General features: G+C 39.7%; 1 protein-coding gene across 12 annotated transcripts in view; it reads right to left on the minus strand.

Annotated features, from left to right (window-relative positions):
• Window positions 1-15,695, minus strand: part of LRRC4C (leucine rich repeat containing 4C) — an 850,059-nt gene that overhangs the window by 348,140 nt on the left and 486,224 nt on the right. For 11 of the 12 annotated variants that reach the window (XR_013635945.1, XM_073348033.2, XM_073348026.2 and 8 more), the window contains one exon: window positions 14,886-15,019. The gene's annotated coding sequence lies outside the window, so the exon portion shown is untranslated. Of the gene's footprint in view, window positions 1-14,885; window positions 15,020-15,364; window positions 15,387-15,695 lie in introns of those variants that run through there. The other variant, XM_073348036.2, reaches the window with a different exon arrangement.

Raw genomic sequence — 15,695 nt, forward strand, 5'->3', positions numbered from 1 at the left:
TCAAACCCTTTGCAGTTTGGGATTAATCAAAAACAAATCATTCTCCTTGGCGCCAGTAACCCTCCCATCTCTTCATGCATGGGATCTGAAACAAAGAAAGATTTTTTTTCTTGTTTGTAGATTTGAGAGTTTTCAAGACACACCTCATCATTCATTTTTCAGCATCTACACAGTGATGACACCAAGTCAAAAACAGTTTCCATCAGCAGACAGAGACAGAGAGGAGCCAGCCTCCAGCTCTCTCCAGAATGACAGACCTGGGAGTGGGGCTGAGGATACCGTAGGCAAATACCATATTAAACAGACAGACTGATCAGCTCAAGACAAGATGCTGCTCTTGTCTGCCTCTTCCTTACATTCAGAGCCAGTTTGATAGTATGATACCTAGAAGTCATTACTGCAGTCTGTACAATGATCCAGCTTGCACACTGTTTTGTTTTTTTCCCTTTTTGCTTCAGCTTTTGCTTTGGGATTTCATCACTCTTTGCAACATTAGAATGTCAAGTAATTTGTACCACAAACTACTATTTATTCCAGTGCCCAGGACCCTTCAGTGTCAGTGAGTAGCACGAACATGCAGTGAGGACTTGATCCTGTCCAGATCGGGTGCAAAGTGCTGCCTGCATGAATAAAAGTCAAGTAAAAAATGATGAGCAATGGTGGAAGTGCAGGGGACTAAGATCCTGTATTAATGGGACTGCTGCTGTGTGGTATCAAGTTGCAGCTGCCTAGTACCAGGCGAGAGAGCTAGGAGGGTGACCAGATACCTTATTACTACAAGCATTACATCTAAATCCATGTCTCTCCATTCAAGCCAATTTTACACCTAAACCTTGCCCCGTTTTATCCTGTATTCTTGTGCACAAAGGGAGTAGGTGTGTAAGGCACTTGAGATGTACTAACACTTAGCAAAGGACACACCTAGTGCCGTACCTTTCTGATACCCATACTATGCCTCCACTTGCACTGGGCAAGAGCTGGGAGGTTCAGAGCCTGAATGGCATTCTCTTGTCCCTTCCTTCCCAGCATACCTGCTTGCTATACTGAATGGGAGTTTTGAAATTAAAAATCTGATTCTCTCTCTCTCACCCCCCCCCCCCCGTGACTACACTCAATTTCACAGTGGGTTCCTTACTTCCTCGAATCAATGGATGCTAGATAATTGAAGGCATTCTGTTTCAATGAAAGAGCAATTCCTCAAAGCACTAAAATGATAATAAACAAACAGCCAACCAACCAACCCTGACTTGACTCCATCTGGAGAATAGCGGAAAAGACGCTTGATTCTCTAATCTGCCTGTGCAATCCCTCAAGTGAAACTCCTCAGTGACGGGAGAACGCTGCTAATGCTGCAAACTCTCTTCCAGAAAGGAGCTGAAATATCTCTTGCAGAATCTTATGCTATATATTTTCCTCCTCCTCCTCCTCCTCTCTGTTCTGCTCAAGATGGGCTAGAGCTGACTGAGTTTTAACAAGCCTCAGGATGTGCAGAGGACTCAATGAAATGCAACGTGAGCATGCATGCCATCGGCACATGGTCTAAAACAAGCCATGGATTTACCCTGCTAAACCACTGAGGAGGGAAAATGTTACAAGAGCACCCCCTGCAATCAGGTGGAGTGGTTTGATTTGTTTTCTTAAGTGGAATCTTGAAACTAATATCTTGTGTTGACCAAGAAAGCAGTGGAAAATCTTTAATCACTATGCCTCTACTCCACAAAATTCATGGCACTAAGACATAGGCTATTTTTTTCTCTTTAGCCCCACTGTCCATCTTCTCACTGTACGCTCGGCAGAGTCCTGTGGCACCTTATAGACTAACAGACATATTGGCGCATAAGCTTTCGTGGGTGAATACCCACTTCGTCGGATGCATGTAGTGGAAATTTCCAGAGGCAGGTATAAATATGCAAGCAAGAATCAGGCTAGGGATAACGAGATTAGTTCAATCAGGGAGGATGAGGCCCTCTTCTAGCAGTTGAGGTGTGTACACTGTCTATCGTCACTGTAAGCTTTTCAAGGCACAGATCTTATCTCCATACACGTCTGTTCAGCACTTAGCACACTATTTCTATTGTATAAATATCTTTGTAAAAACAACCTATCGAATAATAAAACCTTACATTTTACATAGCGCTTGTGTTCTAGATTTCTATAGGTTAACAATGCAGTGAATGAGATCTCAGCCTTAGCGAGGTGTCTGGTGCAAGATAGCTCAGTGCATATCTGGGTCACAAAGCTCATCTTTGGTTTACTTAAATATAAAGTTTTTAACAGCCAAACAATATAAGCTTTTGCTCCATTCATAAGAGACAGCAATTGCAAGGACTGTGCAACATCCTGTGAGCGCATCTCAACCCTAGTCTACACGGAACCCCGCTAAGGATGAAAAAGTGGTTCAGCTTCCATATCCTATTTATCCCAAGGCTTCTTTGATAAGTCCTCCAATGAGGATCCCACTTAGTGTCACCTGTGATGTGGACATGTGTCCATTAGAAGCTGGAGTGAGACCAGGGACTCATTTCACATAAGCCACTAAATATCCAGCAGAGTGTAATGACTGCATCAGTCACAAGTTGGAATGTGTAGCATCGTTCGTGGTACAGAAAAGACAGGAAGCAATCAGTTATAATGTGTATTACTGGCCATCAGGAAGTTTAGACTTGAAATTAGATGAAGGTTTCTAACCATCAGAGGAGTGAAGTTCTGGAATAGCCTTCCAAGGGAAGCAGTGGGGGCAAAAGACCTATCTGGCTTCAAGATTAAACTCAATAAGTTTATGGAGGAGATGGTATGATGGGATTACATGATTTTGGCAATTAATTGATCTTTAAATATTCATGGTAAATAGGCCCAATGGCCTGTGATGGGATGTTAGACGGGGTGGGATCTGAGTTACTACAGAGAATTCTTTCCTGGGTATCTGGCTGGTTAATCTTGCCCACATGCTCAGGGTTCAGCTGATCGCCATATTCGGGGTCGGGAAGGAATTTTCCTTCAGGGCAGATTGGCAAAGGCCCTGGGTTTTTTTTTTTTTTTTTGCCTTTCTCTCCAGCATGGGGCACAGGTCACTTGCTGGAGGATTCTCTGCACCTTGAAGTCTTTAAACCATGATTTGAGGACTTCAATAGCTCAGACATAGGTGAGAAGTTTTTCGCAGGAGTGGGTGGGTGAGATTCTGTTGTCTGCATTGCGCAGGAGGTCAGACTAGATGCTCATAATGGTCCCTTCTGACCTTAATATCTATGAGTCCTGTTTTAAACTATTAGATAAACACAAATTTTGTAATTCTTCTAAGGCTCTGCATTTCTCAGTCTAACCATACAGACTGTCTCCCTAAGTTCTGGTATAAGAAGTCATGAAAGGGACTCCTCATCTCATTACAGGCTGGATGTGAACAAATAAAAAGCTTCATGACCCATTACCGATCTCCTAAGAAATGTAGGTTCCCATTAGAGAATATATGGACTACTGACAAAATTATAGTACTGGGAGATATGAGATGGGTTCTATCCTCACCTCTGCCATATCAACTGTGTGACTTACTATTTAACATTTGGAAATCATTTCACATTTCTCTATTTCTAAAATGAGGATTATAATGCTTACCCTTTGAAAATGTGCATTTAAAGGTTTAATTATTTAAACTACGGAAAGTGCATTGAACTGTTCAAATAAAAAGCAAAATGTTGCTATAAAAGCCTCTGAGGACTTTATTTGGAGGACCCCAGATTCCCAAAGAAAGTCTTGTGATTAAAAGATCAAAGGAAAGTCAAAGGTACAAAGATATTATATATAAAGAACAGCTTCCATTATTGCATTAGTGTCAACATGTAGGATTCTACAGAAGAAAAACAGTAACATTGGGAAGCCATAGTAACTTTTGATGGATAAACTACTAAACCAAGACATATTGGGCAACACCAAGAGAGGAAAGTACTTCTAGAATAGGATTCAGAGTAGCAGCCGTGTTAGTCTGTATCCGCAAAAAGAAAAGGAGTACTTGTGGCACCTTAGAGACTAACCAATTTATCTGAGCATAAGCTTTCGTGAGCTACAGCTCACTTCATCGGATGCACCCGATGATGCACCCGATGTTGCATCCGATGAAGTGAGCTGCAGCTCACGAAAGCTTATGCTCACATAAATTGGTTAGTCTCTAAGGTGCCACAAGTACTCTTTTTCTTTCTAGAATAGAAGTTACAAATGCAACTAGCAGACACTATCTGTCCCAGGGAAAAGCCTGCACATCAAGATCTAAATTGAGCCCACAAGATATTGCTGGGTCAGCTATATCTCACACGAACAACAACTGATAATGAAGAAACAGAATCACAACTTTTTGGATGCCATCACATGCAAATACACAGAGTGCTGCATTTGACTAGGGGTAAAGGAAGAGAATCATCCCCCCCCCCCCAAGAATCTGTTTCTTTGTCATAGTTTAGAAGTTTAAAGTATGAGACTTAGTAGTATTATTCCAATACTATGGTTACTGAATCAATCTCATGAGTGATCTTCAGTGTCACATAGATATCATCCAATAGCATTGACAGTATACCAAAAATATATTATACAAGATCAGCTTTAATTGCTTTATCTGCTTTAGCACACCTGTAAGCAAAAGTATCTTATGGCCAAATCCTATAAGATGCTCAGCACCTGAGAAATACTGAACACTTTTAACACCCATTAATGGAGCCTCTAAAGAACCATAGAATTGTATAATAGCAACCAACTATTTTTAACAAGGAGTCTTAAATACAGTGAGTTAGAAGAAACTCCCTTCATTGGTCAAGAGACAGGATGAACAATATAGGTTAACGTAATAAAGTAAAATATAACATTCTATTTATATAGTAGTATGAAATTGGCAATGACTTTGTCAGTGCTTCACAAACACAAGTAATATAGAGATACACAGATTAAACCTAAGGGTTTAGGTTGGGTATTGGTACTATACAAAACCCTAAAACAGAGAAATGACTGAAAGGATAGTTAGATATAATTTTACAGAAAGACTTCCATTGACTTCAGTGGGAGTTAGATAAGGCCCTGAAAGCCCTTGCTAACAATAATTTGTTACTACTGTTCCATTAGATGGTCCAGTAAAGATCATATCTATCAAAATTCCAAGCTTTCTGATTCCTATATTGACAGATTGAGACACAACTTTATGGTATGTACCAATGGATATTTCATCCCCCTCCAGCATTCAGACATAGTTTAATTTGACAGATGATACTTTTTTTTTTGTCTAGATGGTTCAGAAGATTCTTTTGGAATATTAAAGAGCTTTAATTGACAGCCTGGGTTTTCTTTTTGTGATTTATATTGGAGGTACTCTCCTCTAAGATAAGCTATCTGCATTTAATTGTATCCCCAAAACACAGGCAATCTTCACATCCTATCAGAGAACAACAAATAAGACGTGTCTGCCATTATTGTTACTACTACTATTTGTATTACCATGATGCCTACGAGTGCTAATCATGGCTCAGGACCCTATTGTGCTAGGCTCTGTACAAACCGTACAAAAAGACTGTCCTTGCCCCGAAGAGCTTACAACTAATTATAAGAAAAGAGAGAGCAGATGGATACTGTCAGGAGGAGAGCACGAGAAAACAATAATGGTCAGTGTTCTCAACACACCAGTGGCCTAATCATTGTCAAGTTTTTTTTTGTAGACATCACAGCAAAAGAGAGTTTTAAGGAGGATAATGAGGTAGCTTTGCAGAGGTTTATGTGGAGCTCCTTCCAAGCACAAGGAGCAGCCTGGGGGAAATCACAAAGGTGCTTGTTTGAAAATTTAACAAGTGGATGGTACAGCATCATAAGCCAATAACAGATTTATAGATTCCAAGGTCAAAAGGCACTCCTGTGATCATCTAGACTGACCTCCTTTATAACACAGACCATAGAAGTTCCCCAAAATAATTCCTAGAGCATAGCTTTAAAAAAATCTGAGAATCCAGCACAACCCTTAGTAAATTGTTCCAATGGTTAGGAGGTGGGAGTTAATAAGTGAGACATGATGGTACGTCGGCTGTAGACCATGAAGGGCCTTGAAAGTGAAGACAAGTAGATTATGTTTGACACAATAGAGGGAGCAAGTGGAGGGATTCAAAGAGGGGGGTGACATGGTCAAAGCAACAAGCTAGAGAAATGATCTTTGCAGCAGCATTCTAAATGGATATGAATGGGACAATATTGCATTTTTCAAGGCCAGAGAGAAGAATGTTGCAGTAATGGAGATTGACATGAAGACAGTCTGGATGGAAGCGGATAGGAAAGATTGTTATCTTAGAGATGTTATCCAGCCATCATCTCATGACCTGGAGGAGAAAAAACAAACAAACAACATTCCACCGTAGGTCAGGTTTTTGAGAGCAAGGAAATTCTGCTCAAAATCAAGGCACAAATACTTTAGAAAAGATTTCTATAAAGGAGAATGTAAAGATATTGGTTAGATTTAGATGAACCTTTGACAAACGGAAATTTCAGATTGAAAAAGCATTTGGTCATCAAAACTGAAAGCAGAGGTTAATGGTTTTCTGATAGTAATGATATGTTTTGCATACACACAAACATGAACAGAAGCATTCACATATGTCTGTATAAAAGTAATGGTGTATATGTCAATCAATATGTTTACAAGAGCAATGAGGGTAGCTGGGCTATTTATAGTTATCATGAAAGGTGCTGGATTGACAGCCTTGGTCACTGAAATTCTCTATTTATCCAAGCACAGCATAGGCAACGACACTGCTAATTTCTCTTGTGCCAATATGGCTCAACACTTATGTGTAAGCACGAACACTGGGAAGAAGATATTACCTCACTATCCATTCCTCCATTGGGCCTCTCTGATGGGACTAGCAGCAAGGGCCAAACTAGTGCCAATTATGTATGGTGGTTATTTTTGTGATGTGAACATCCACTCATCTGAAACTGGAGTGAGCCCCACTATCTCTTTAACAAAGGTCACTGAATAACTGTCAGTGCCACTTACTTTTATTACTATTTTGCTGGAGGCAATAGGGTGATCGAATGGGAAAAGTTTCTGTATCCATACCTTTCCCTTGGGCAATCCAGTGTCTCAGAACAATTTTAAATACATGGCCAGTTTAAAACGTATGTCCCTAAAATAGCATATAACATAAGAATGGATTTTCAAAAGGTACTGAGCACCTACACCTCCTGTTGACCATAGCTGTATTTGTGGATGATCAGCACCTCTGCAAATCAGGCCAATTACTCTGCAATTACAAAGAAAAAACAGTGATAAAACTGAACTTCCTAACCGAAAACGTCCTCCTAGAAGACCAAGCTATATTAGCTCAGGCCAGAAAAAACATTTGTTTGCACTTTACCTTCAATTCCTTGTATTCCCTGTCCCACACTCTTGCAAAGCTCAAGAAATACCTAAGTCTACCAAGGTTTTACTGACCGACGAGGCTCTAAAAAAATCCATGATTATTTCTTGGCATTTGCTATTGTATGTGACCTTTACTTCCCAGGTAGGGATATTATTACCTGGCTACACTGTACATTTCCCCACAGGATATTACCATTCATATGTCAGTCTTGCTCAGAGGTCTGCCTTATACAGGTCGTACAGTTCATCACAGACCTCCAATATTAAGTGAGAATGGTATAGCTTGTATTTATATGGGGTTTTGTTTCTTATTTTCTTTACAATAAATTTCCTCAAGCCTAACTTCAGTGTTCAAAAATATAATATGTATTAGATAATTTAGATCAGTAATATCTGTAAATTAAGAAAAAAGTCTAAACCACATTTATTAAATCAAATATAGCAACCAAGCCAGTTAAAGTAATCTTCCAGAAAGGCCCTTCCCACCCTTACAACAACATAGATCATATGTGGTCATTTTTACATGATAAAGTGTATTTATCATGCACCTTTAAACCCCTCACCTACGTTTTGCCCAGTAATCTCTCTTTACAGTGTCTACTACTAACTTTCTGAGTAGCCTCAAACCATTGTATTTTAAAACAACATGCCAGAAAAAGTTTCATGCTCTTCCCCTTAACTGTGGAATTTCTCCCTAACCTTATAGCTATCCAAGGTCCTAGCTTGGAAATCAGCAATCGTGTATTCAGGAGATTTACATCCCATAACTCTGCAGAGCTAGAAATTTGGGGAAGAGGAGATTCCCTTCCTTCAACTGAACACATTTGCTCTCTATATCCCTGGGTAGGCCCAAGATATTGCACCTGAATAGATAATCTATTTCCAGTTATTTTTAGAGGATTATAAAACAAGTGAATTAGAATTTCCCTCTCCCTCCAGGGCCTGTACACTTGCACTCATGGTAACAAAGGCAACCTGTAGGCAGCCATGTATGAAAGGTAGTCACAACAAATGAATGAACAAACAAACAATGCTCAAAAGTATTTAGAAAAATAGTTTTGCTGTAGAATGTGGCACACAGACTATAGGAGTTGTGTGGTGTCGTATGAAGCTTGAAGTGACACTTGTTTGAAGTGACCTGCACAACTGGTTTTTAGATGCTAATATTGTGTGTGTGTGCAATCTAGATGAAATAGAGTTTGAGTCACCCAGAAACAAAAATGGAAGGCATTTGTAACTATTTTTTCTATTCACAATATTTGAAATTTTCTTCTCATCTTTTGTACAGTGACAACAGTTCTGAGTAGTAATCTCTTTGGTGCAATGACTGTGTCTTCGTATATGTTTGTACATCATCTAACACTTTGGAGGCCAGACAGTGATCCCAGATCTTACTGCAATATCAATTTTAAATAATTATTGTCACCTGTTAATGGCAAACACTCAGGGATAGAAATATCTTAGTGAAAGTTGCTAGTTGCATCATGCAGTGTCTACTGTGATGACTTGGAAACACATTAAGCCCACCACTGAACTACTCAGGCATGGCATAGACGTCAGTGGAATTTCATCCACTCATACTAAGGCTGCCTTTTCCAACACAAAACCAAAAATATCAAAGATTACTGCAACATGCCACCATGGTTTGGAAAATACCAAGGCAGCCAGAAGAAAAGCAACAACTTTAGAGGACAGAACCTCAGAATGGGAATGAAAGTGGGAAGAATAGCTGGAAGAATCCAGAGGAGCTTTCATGTATTTATATATTTTTAATTAATAGTATTTATTTTCTAATGTTACAAAAGTAAAAGTGAATAATTATTACTTGGTTTACCTTAACAGTCTATGATTTTCTTCTTCCATACACTGTACCATGTGGCTGGCGGGCTAACTAGCTAACTAGCTAACAAACAAAAACAAAACAAAACAAAGTCCTCTTGCTGACTATTAAGAGGGTTCACCATTTCATCCCTTTATCAAATATGTTAGTAAATGGCTTCCTGCGGTTATGAGGTTTCTCCTGTCCTGTGCAAACTGGAAAACATCCATCCCACAGTACACCACCATGAAAATATTTTGCATCACAGTAAGAAATTCTCAGTGTGTCACTATATTGTGATGTTTGCCAAGCCACACAGAAAAGTAAATTTCAGTTTAAGTTATTTTGGGGTTACAGAGCTCAGCACCCATATTATGTCTTCTCTACAATTTCCCTTTTATGGTGAGTCCTATTGATGTTCCTAATTACTAGCCATTAAAGGTACGTTCATGCCATGTCTTAGAACTGAAACCACTAAAATGTATCCATGCACCTTCTATATTACAATAAGGACACACATGCACACAGATTTAGGCTGATGTTTTCAAAGCCACCCAGGAGTTTTAGACTCACAGAGTCCATTAATTTGTATTGTACTATGAAAATCTCACCTTCATGACATTAAAAAAATCTAGTTTATTTGAAGAGGGCACACTGCAAGGTTAAAAAAAGACAGAATATATCTCTATTGGGCTACTGCTCTTGTGGATATTTTGTCAGCAAAAGGATTACTTTAGATATTTCTTAAAGTAAGGCTTCTGATGTGACATAACTGAGGGACATCTGAAGCATCTTCAGGATATTTCATTTTTTTCAGCCATAATCTGAATTTGAGAGTTAAATAAGAGTTCAGAATTTAAAGAAAGAAAGAAAGATCTGTAACAAACCAAAACATGAAAAGCTCAACTGTTGTCAAGATTAATTATGAATCCAAAACATAGGCAAGGTTTGCCAGAGGTTTTCAAACTATATAGGTGAACATGGTCTCATTACTGAATGATCTCTCTCCCAGGGAAGAGGGTGCAAGAGAGGCAGTTATGGTTCCAGGTGAAACTAGGGAAAACATGATGGCTCTGGCAACACTTTGGATTTGTTTGATAATGTTTGAATCAAATGCCTCCAAAAGAAACTCAAAAGATGTGAGCTCAAGAGAACTCACACTAAAGAATGTTTGCACAATCCCCCTTGAAATTTAAAGTGCTGAGTTTCAAAGTGACACTGATTGAGTTTAGCTTGGAATATGTATTGAGAATTTATCCCAAAAATGAAGCTGAATTTCTGCTTTCATTTACACTGATTATATAAAGAGTAGCTTCACTGAGCTAGAGAGTTGAATGTTGATCTGGAATTAAGTTATACTAGTATAAATTATGAGCAGATTTTGGCTTCAAGCATTTAGACTCTCAACCTCCTACTTCCTGTTTTCGCTTTACCTTTTTCTTCCTTCAAAGTCAATAGTACTATGGCTTTTTCTATCTCAGACATCTACAATTCAGTAACCACTGAGGCACCATAAAAAAATAAAGAGGTTTACACTAGCTCTGAGAACTGGGAGCTGTTGCTAAAATAGTCTTCTTAACTCCACTGGCTGGAAAGGGCCTTATATTCATGGCCAGGTAAGTTTCCCTATTCAGAGTATATTCTGCTCGGGGTAATGAATTCCTAATGGATAAAGACAAATAGTTCAAGAACCAATTTAGAATAATCTAACAGATGAATCCCTAGGCCATCCAAAGTAAATTAATTCAGCAATGTGATCAATGTGTTTCTTGGAGAGTATCTGTAATTCTTTTTTTTTAGTGTTTCATTGAAGATTTTGGGGCTATATTAGCTGGGTTACAGTGCCAATAAATAGAGAATAATTAGTTTGAACTAACAATTAGCATTTGTAGTATACCTGAAACTACTGGCATAAGTTCTGCTTGTCTCACAATGCAATACTCACATGGAACCTAATCCTCAGATCCTTACTCACTCAAAATTCTCAAACAAATTCACTGCAATTTTGCCTAAGTAAAGAGAGGGTGAAATATGATAACATCTTTAGGACTTGGGCAGAGTAGGTTCAATTAATTTTCCAGGCATGACATAAAATGTATTGAAAATTAAATGTATTGATACATTGTACAAGGGAGTGTGTGTGTGTGTGTGTGTGTGTGTGTGTGTGTGAGTGTGTGAGAGAGAGAGAGTGAGTGTATTTGGAGTTTTAGCCCTTTCTTCCCTGGAGAAAGGTAATTTACCCAGACTTTTGAGAGTCAATGCTATATACGACCGCTCAGAGAAAAATGCCTACAGCACACCTCTTCATCTTCTGAGATGATGGAACAGACTGATACAACTCACCCTAAGGGCTCTCTGAAACATTTCTGAGATGGAGGAAATCTTGCCAAGTGACTGGTAGGTGGGCCAATTCTTAAAAGGAAGAGTTTGTTGTTTCATTTTTTAGGGGAACTTATAATGGCCTTGCTTTTCTTTTCAAAAGATATGAAAATTCTCTAGAAAGGGAGTTTTAAAACTTTTATTTCCCCTAGGATAGCCCACATAAGGAGAATAATACCGTGTGTGTGTGAAAATTGTTATGAAGGAATGCGTTTAAAACCATACTGGAGTAGCACTGACTAACTGATGGATGTAAATATCAGTTCATAGTTGTATTTTTTTAAAATTAAAATGTGTTACAAGTCCAAGTTTTCTTTGTAATTACAGTGGAACCTGCTTAGAATGAATAAGGATATGGGGAACTTCATTTAGAGCGATGATAGTCCATGGAACAACGGCTTCATTATAAGAGTGTTTATTTCTTTCTACCTTAAATATCGTAAGTGCAACCAGTTTGTTGTCACCATTTTGTTGTCACCAGTTGTTGTTACAGTTGTTACTATGGCCCCTCAAAACTTCTTAGTGGTTGAGGGATAGGTTATGATGTTCCTTTTCTAAAAGCTTAGGACCCCACTACCTGAGCTGAAGAAGAATCTCCCTTAATGTTAGCAATATACAACACACCTCCCTTAGGAATCTTAACTTCCTTAGGCACCTCAAGAAATATTGCCTTGGAATCATGGACTTATTAAAAGCCATTAAAATTCTGAGAGGTTCCACCCTTAGAGGTGCTCATCACCCTCCAACAGCCACGCAGTTCCATGATATGTTGAGGTTAGCATAGAAATTTTCATGGTGAGGTCAAGGCCACTGGTTTCCCATTCTTTATATTTTACAGCCGGAGTGTGTTACCCATAAAAAAATAGCTCATGCAGGGAAGAATTCTTGGGAGAAGAGAGCAGGCAACTGACTGAAGTAGCAAAGCACACAAATAGAAAAGCAAGGCTCCACCATAGCAGGAAGGTGACAAGCATTTTGCCTGAGGCATTTTCTCAAGAGAAAAAGAACTGGAAATATTACAGTGCACAGCAGATTTTTATTTATTTTTTTCTCCACAGGAGTGGAAAGAACCACACACAAAAATCAGTCCACTCTCCATTACCATCCTCATTCATTCTTCTCACTTCTTTAGCTTTGGGAATTATCTTTAAAAGTTCATCATTCTTAGGGGTTCATTTACTGTACCTAAACTCCAAGCCAGTTGATATAAAACAAATATTTACTCAGCTTCATCCCTACCACCAGCACTGAAAAGTCCTTGATTTCATTGTTTTAAAACACTAATTGATGTTTCCAAAGAGTCTCTTACCACAGTTGGAAATATGTGAGAGTCACTATTGTACTCAGTGGGATACTTTGCCAGAAATATAATGTATAAACATTCAACAGCATTGCATGCTCCATAACTAAACAACTTATCTTCCTTTGCTCTCAGCTTCATTGCTATGTAATTATGCGCCTATGATGTGAGGTGTGTATATATATGTGGATGGCAGAACTTTATTTAAGAAACCTATGGGACATAAAACTGATTCCAAACAGGGTGGTGGTGGTGGTTGTTTATTTCAAAGTATTCCTTTACTAGCCTGTTGTCAATAGTGCTCTGTCATGGTTTATAGTGACTTCTTACTTTTCATTAATTACTTTAAAATATTTCTCCATTAGTCTCTTTATTTCTATTTATTCCCACATGTTTCTGAAATCCTTTAGTTAAGGGAGAGGACTGTGGATCTCACTATCGCAGGCTCCTTCATCTTGCTTAGTGAACACACACACAAAACAAACTCATAAGCACTGAGGGCTCCCTCTAATAAAAGCAAACACTAATTGTGCCTGATCCTCCCCTGCCTTAAAGTTTCAATAGTCATTTATCTCTGTGCAAAGTAAATATAAATTGCTACTATTCTGACCTGGAGTTACAGCTGTGAAAAGTGGGTGCACTGTAAGTGATTATACAAGCTGCTTGATGAGTGGTTCCCAAACTTGTTCCGCCGCTTGTGCAGGGAAAGCCCCTGGTGGGCCGGGCCGGTTTGTTTACCTGCTGCATCCGCAGGTTTGGCCGATCGCGGCTCCCAGTGGCTGCGGTTCGCTGCTCCAGGCCAATGGGAGTTGCCGGAAGCGGTGGCCAGTACATCCTTCAGCCTGCGCCGCTTCCAGAAGCTCCCATTGGCCTGGAGCAGTGAACCACGGCCACTGGGAGCCGCAATCGGCTGAACCTGCGGATGCGGCAGGTAAACAAATCAGCCCAGCACCCAGGGCTTTCCCTGCACAAGCGGCGGAACAAGTCTGGGAACTAGACAGTGAAGTGTCAGGTATACTGTCTTTAAGAGGTTTCTGTAGTCAAAGGATGAAACATCTACTATATTATTTTTATTTATTTGTATTACCATAGCACCTAGAAACCCTAGTCATGGACCATGACCCCATTATTCTAGATGCTATACAAACCCAGAACAGCAGAGTGTCCTAAAATCATCATATTATGTTTGTTCTGATACCATGCCCCAGACCCTACCCAAAAACTACATACAAGTTTGCATTAATTCTGTTGAATAATATTCATATTTACTGAATGAAGAACTCTGGTTAGGACCAAACTGAAAACCATTCTCATTAGTGATGGGTAATATTGGTTATGACAGATCTAGCACGAAACAAAGTTGAGAAATTCTGGTTTGAAGATTCCCGTAGTCTACAGGGGGATGTGTGTGTTATTTCTCTCGACACAGCATATACGAGTGCATGTTTCTGAGGTCACCACAGACCTCAGAGGAAGTCATGTGATTTGAAATCTCCACATATGACTTTGAATTACCTCCCCGTCTTGATTAGAATGCAGCAGCCTCTATGTCAGCCTAACAGAAAACATCTTCATTTCACTGCAGCACTGAGCTGCCAAAGCCAGCCTCTCAAAAAAAAAAAAAAAAAAAAAAAAAGATGGCTTTCCAAAACACTTTGTTCCATGGTAATGATACAATTGGCACCCAGACACAGAACACAGAATGCTGTCAGCAAAACAGAGCACATTTGCAAGATTTATGCAGATGAATCCTAAGCACTTCAACCTCTTGTTGTTTCAGCTCCCAGTGAGATGCTTAAAAATATCACATTGAGGGTCAATTGGACACCCATCACAGGAATAAATCACCAACACCACCATCATTTTTCACTTCTTGAAAATAAGAAAAAAATATGGTTGCAGTGATCAAAACTTTAGGTAAATACAGTGATGTGTGGGATGGAGATGTCAGATCTAATTAAACATACAACATCTTAAGGGTGTATGAAATAAGACGACTTTCAGTTTACCTGTAGTTGATCATTCATTGGACAATTCTCTTCTTTGCCAAAGTGGATTCCACTTCCTTTCTCATTGGCATGTCATGTTGTTAGGATATTTCCTAGCAACAAATTTCACGGTCCATTCCTGCTCCCCTGGTGACCTGTGTGAAAAAGGGGATAATAAAAATAAATAAGAATTGCACTTTATGTATACAGAGCTTTTCATCCTGATGGACCCCAGAATACTTTACAATCTGTAAGCGTGAAAATCTCCTAACCCACTACTGAAATGCAGATGCCTCTGGAATGAAATCAGCAAGATTACTTTGACATCAGCTGTATCTAACTTCTTTTTAGGCTAGGAAATGAAAAATAACTCCTTCAATTTGAAGTACAGTTTTTATGTTTATTGATTAGTTTTCTTAAAAGCAGAGCTGGATCAAGGTTTCCTGCAAACCCCCCCCCCCCCGCCTGCAGTCCCGCCCCTGTTCCACCCATGGTCATACCACATTCCTCTCCACATTGTGGCCCAGCAACCCGTTTGCTCCTTTCTGCCCCTCCGCCCCTACTATGGCCCCAAGACTGGAGAAACTCTGTCCCCCCACCACAGCCCCAGGGCCACAGCTCCCCCAGCCCTGAGATCAGGCAGGGAAAGCTCCCGCAGCCCTGAGATCAGGCAGGGAGCGAGAACTCCTCAAATCTCAGAGCCACAGCTGATGTCCAGGCATTGGGGCATCCTGTGCCACCCACACTTCTGCCAGAGAGCGGGGGCTTCCCCTGCCCTGCCCAGTGCTTCTGGCAGGACTCCGGGCTTCTGCCACTTTGCAGCAGATTTCA

This window comes from Lepidochelys kempii, chromosome 6 (assembly GCF_965140285.1).
Source record: "Lepidochelys kempii isolate rLepKem1 chromosome 6, rLepKem1.hap1, whole genome shotgun sequence".
NCBI classification, from domain to species: domain Eukaryota; kingdom Metazoa; phylum Chordata; order Testudines; family Cheloniidae; genus Lepidochelys; species Lepidochelys kempii.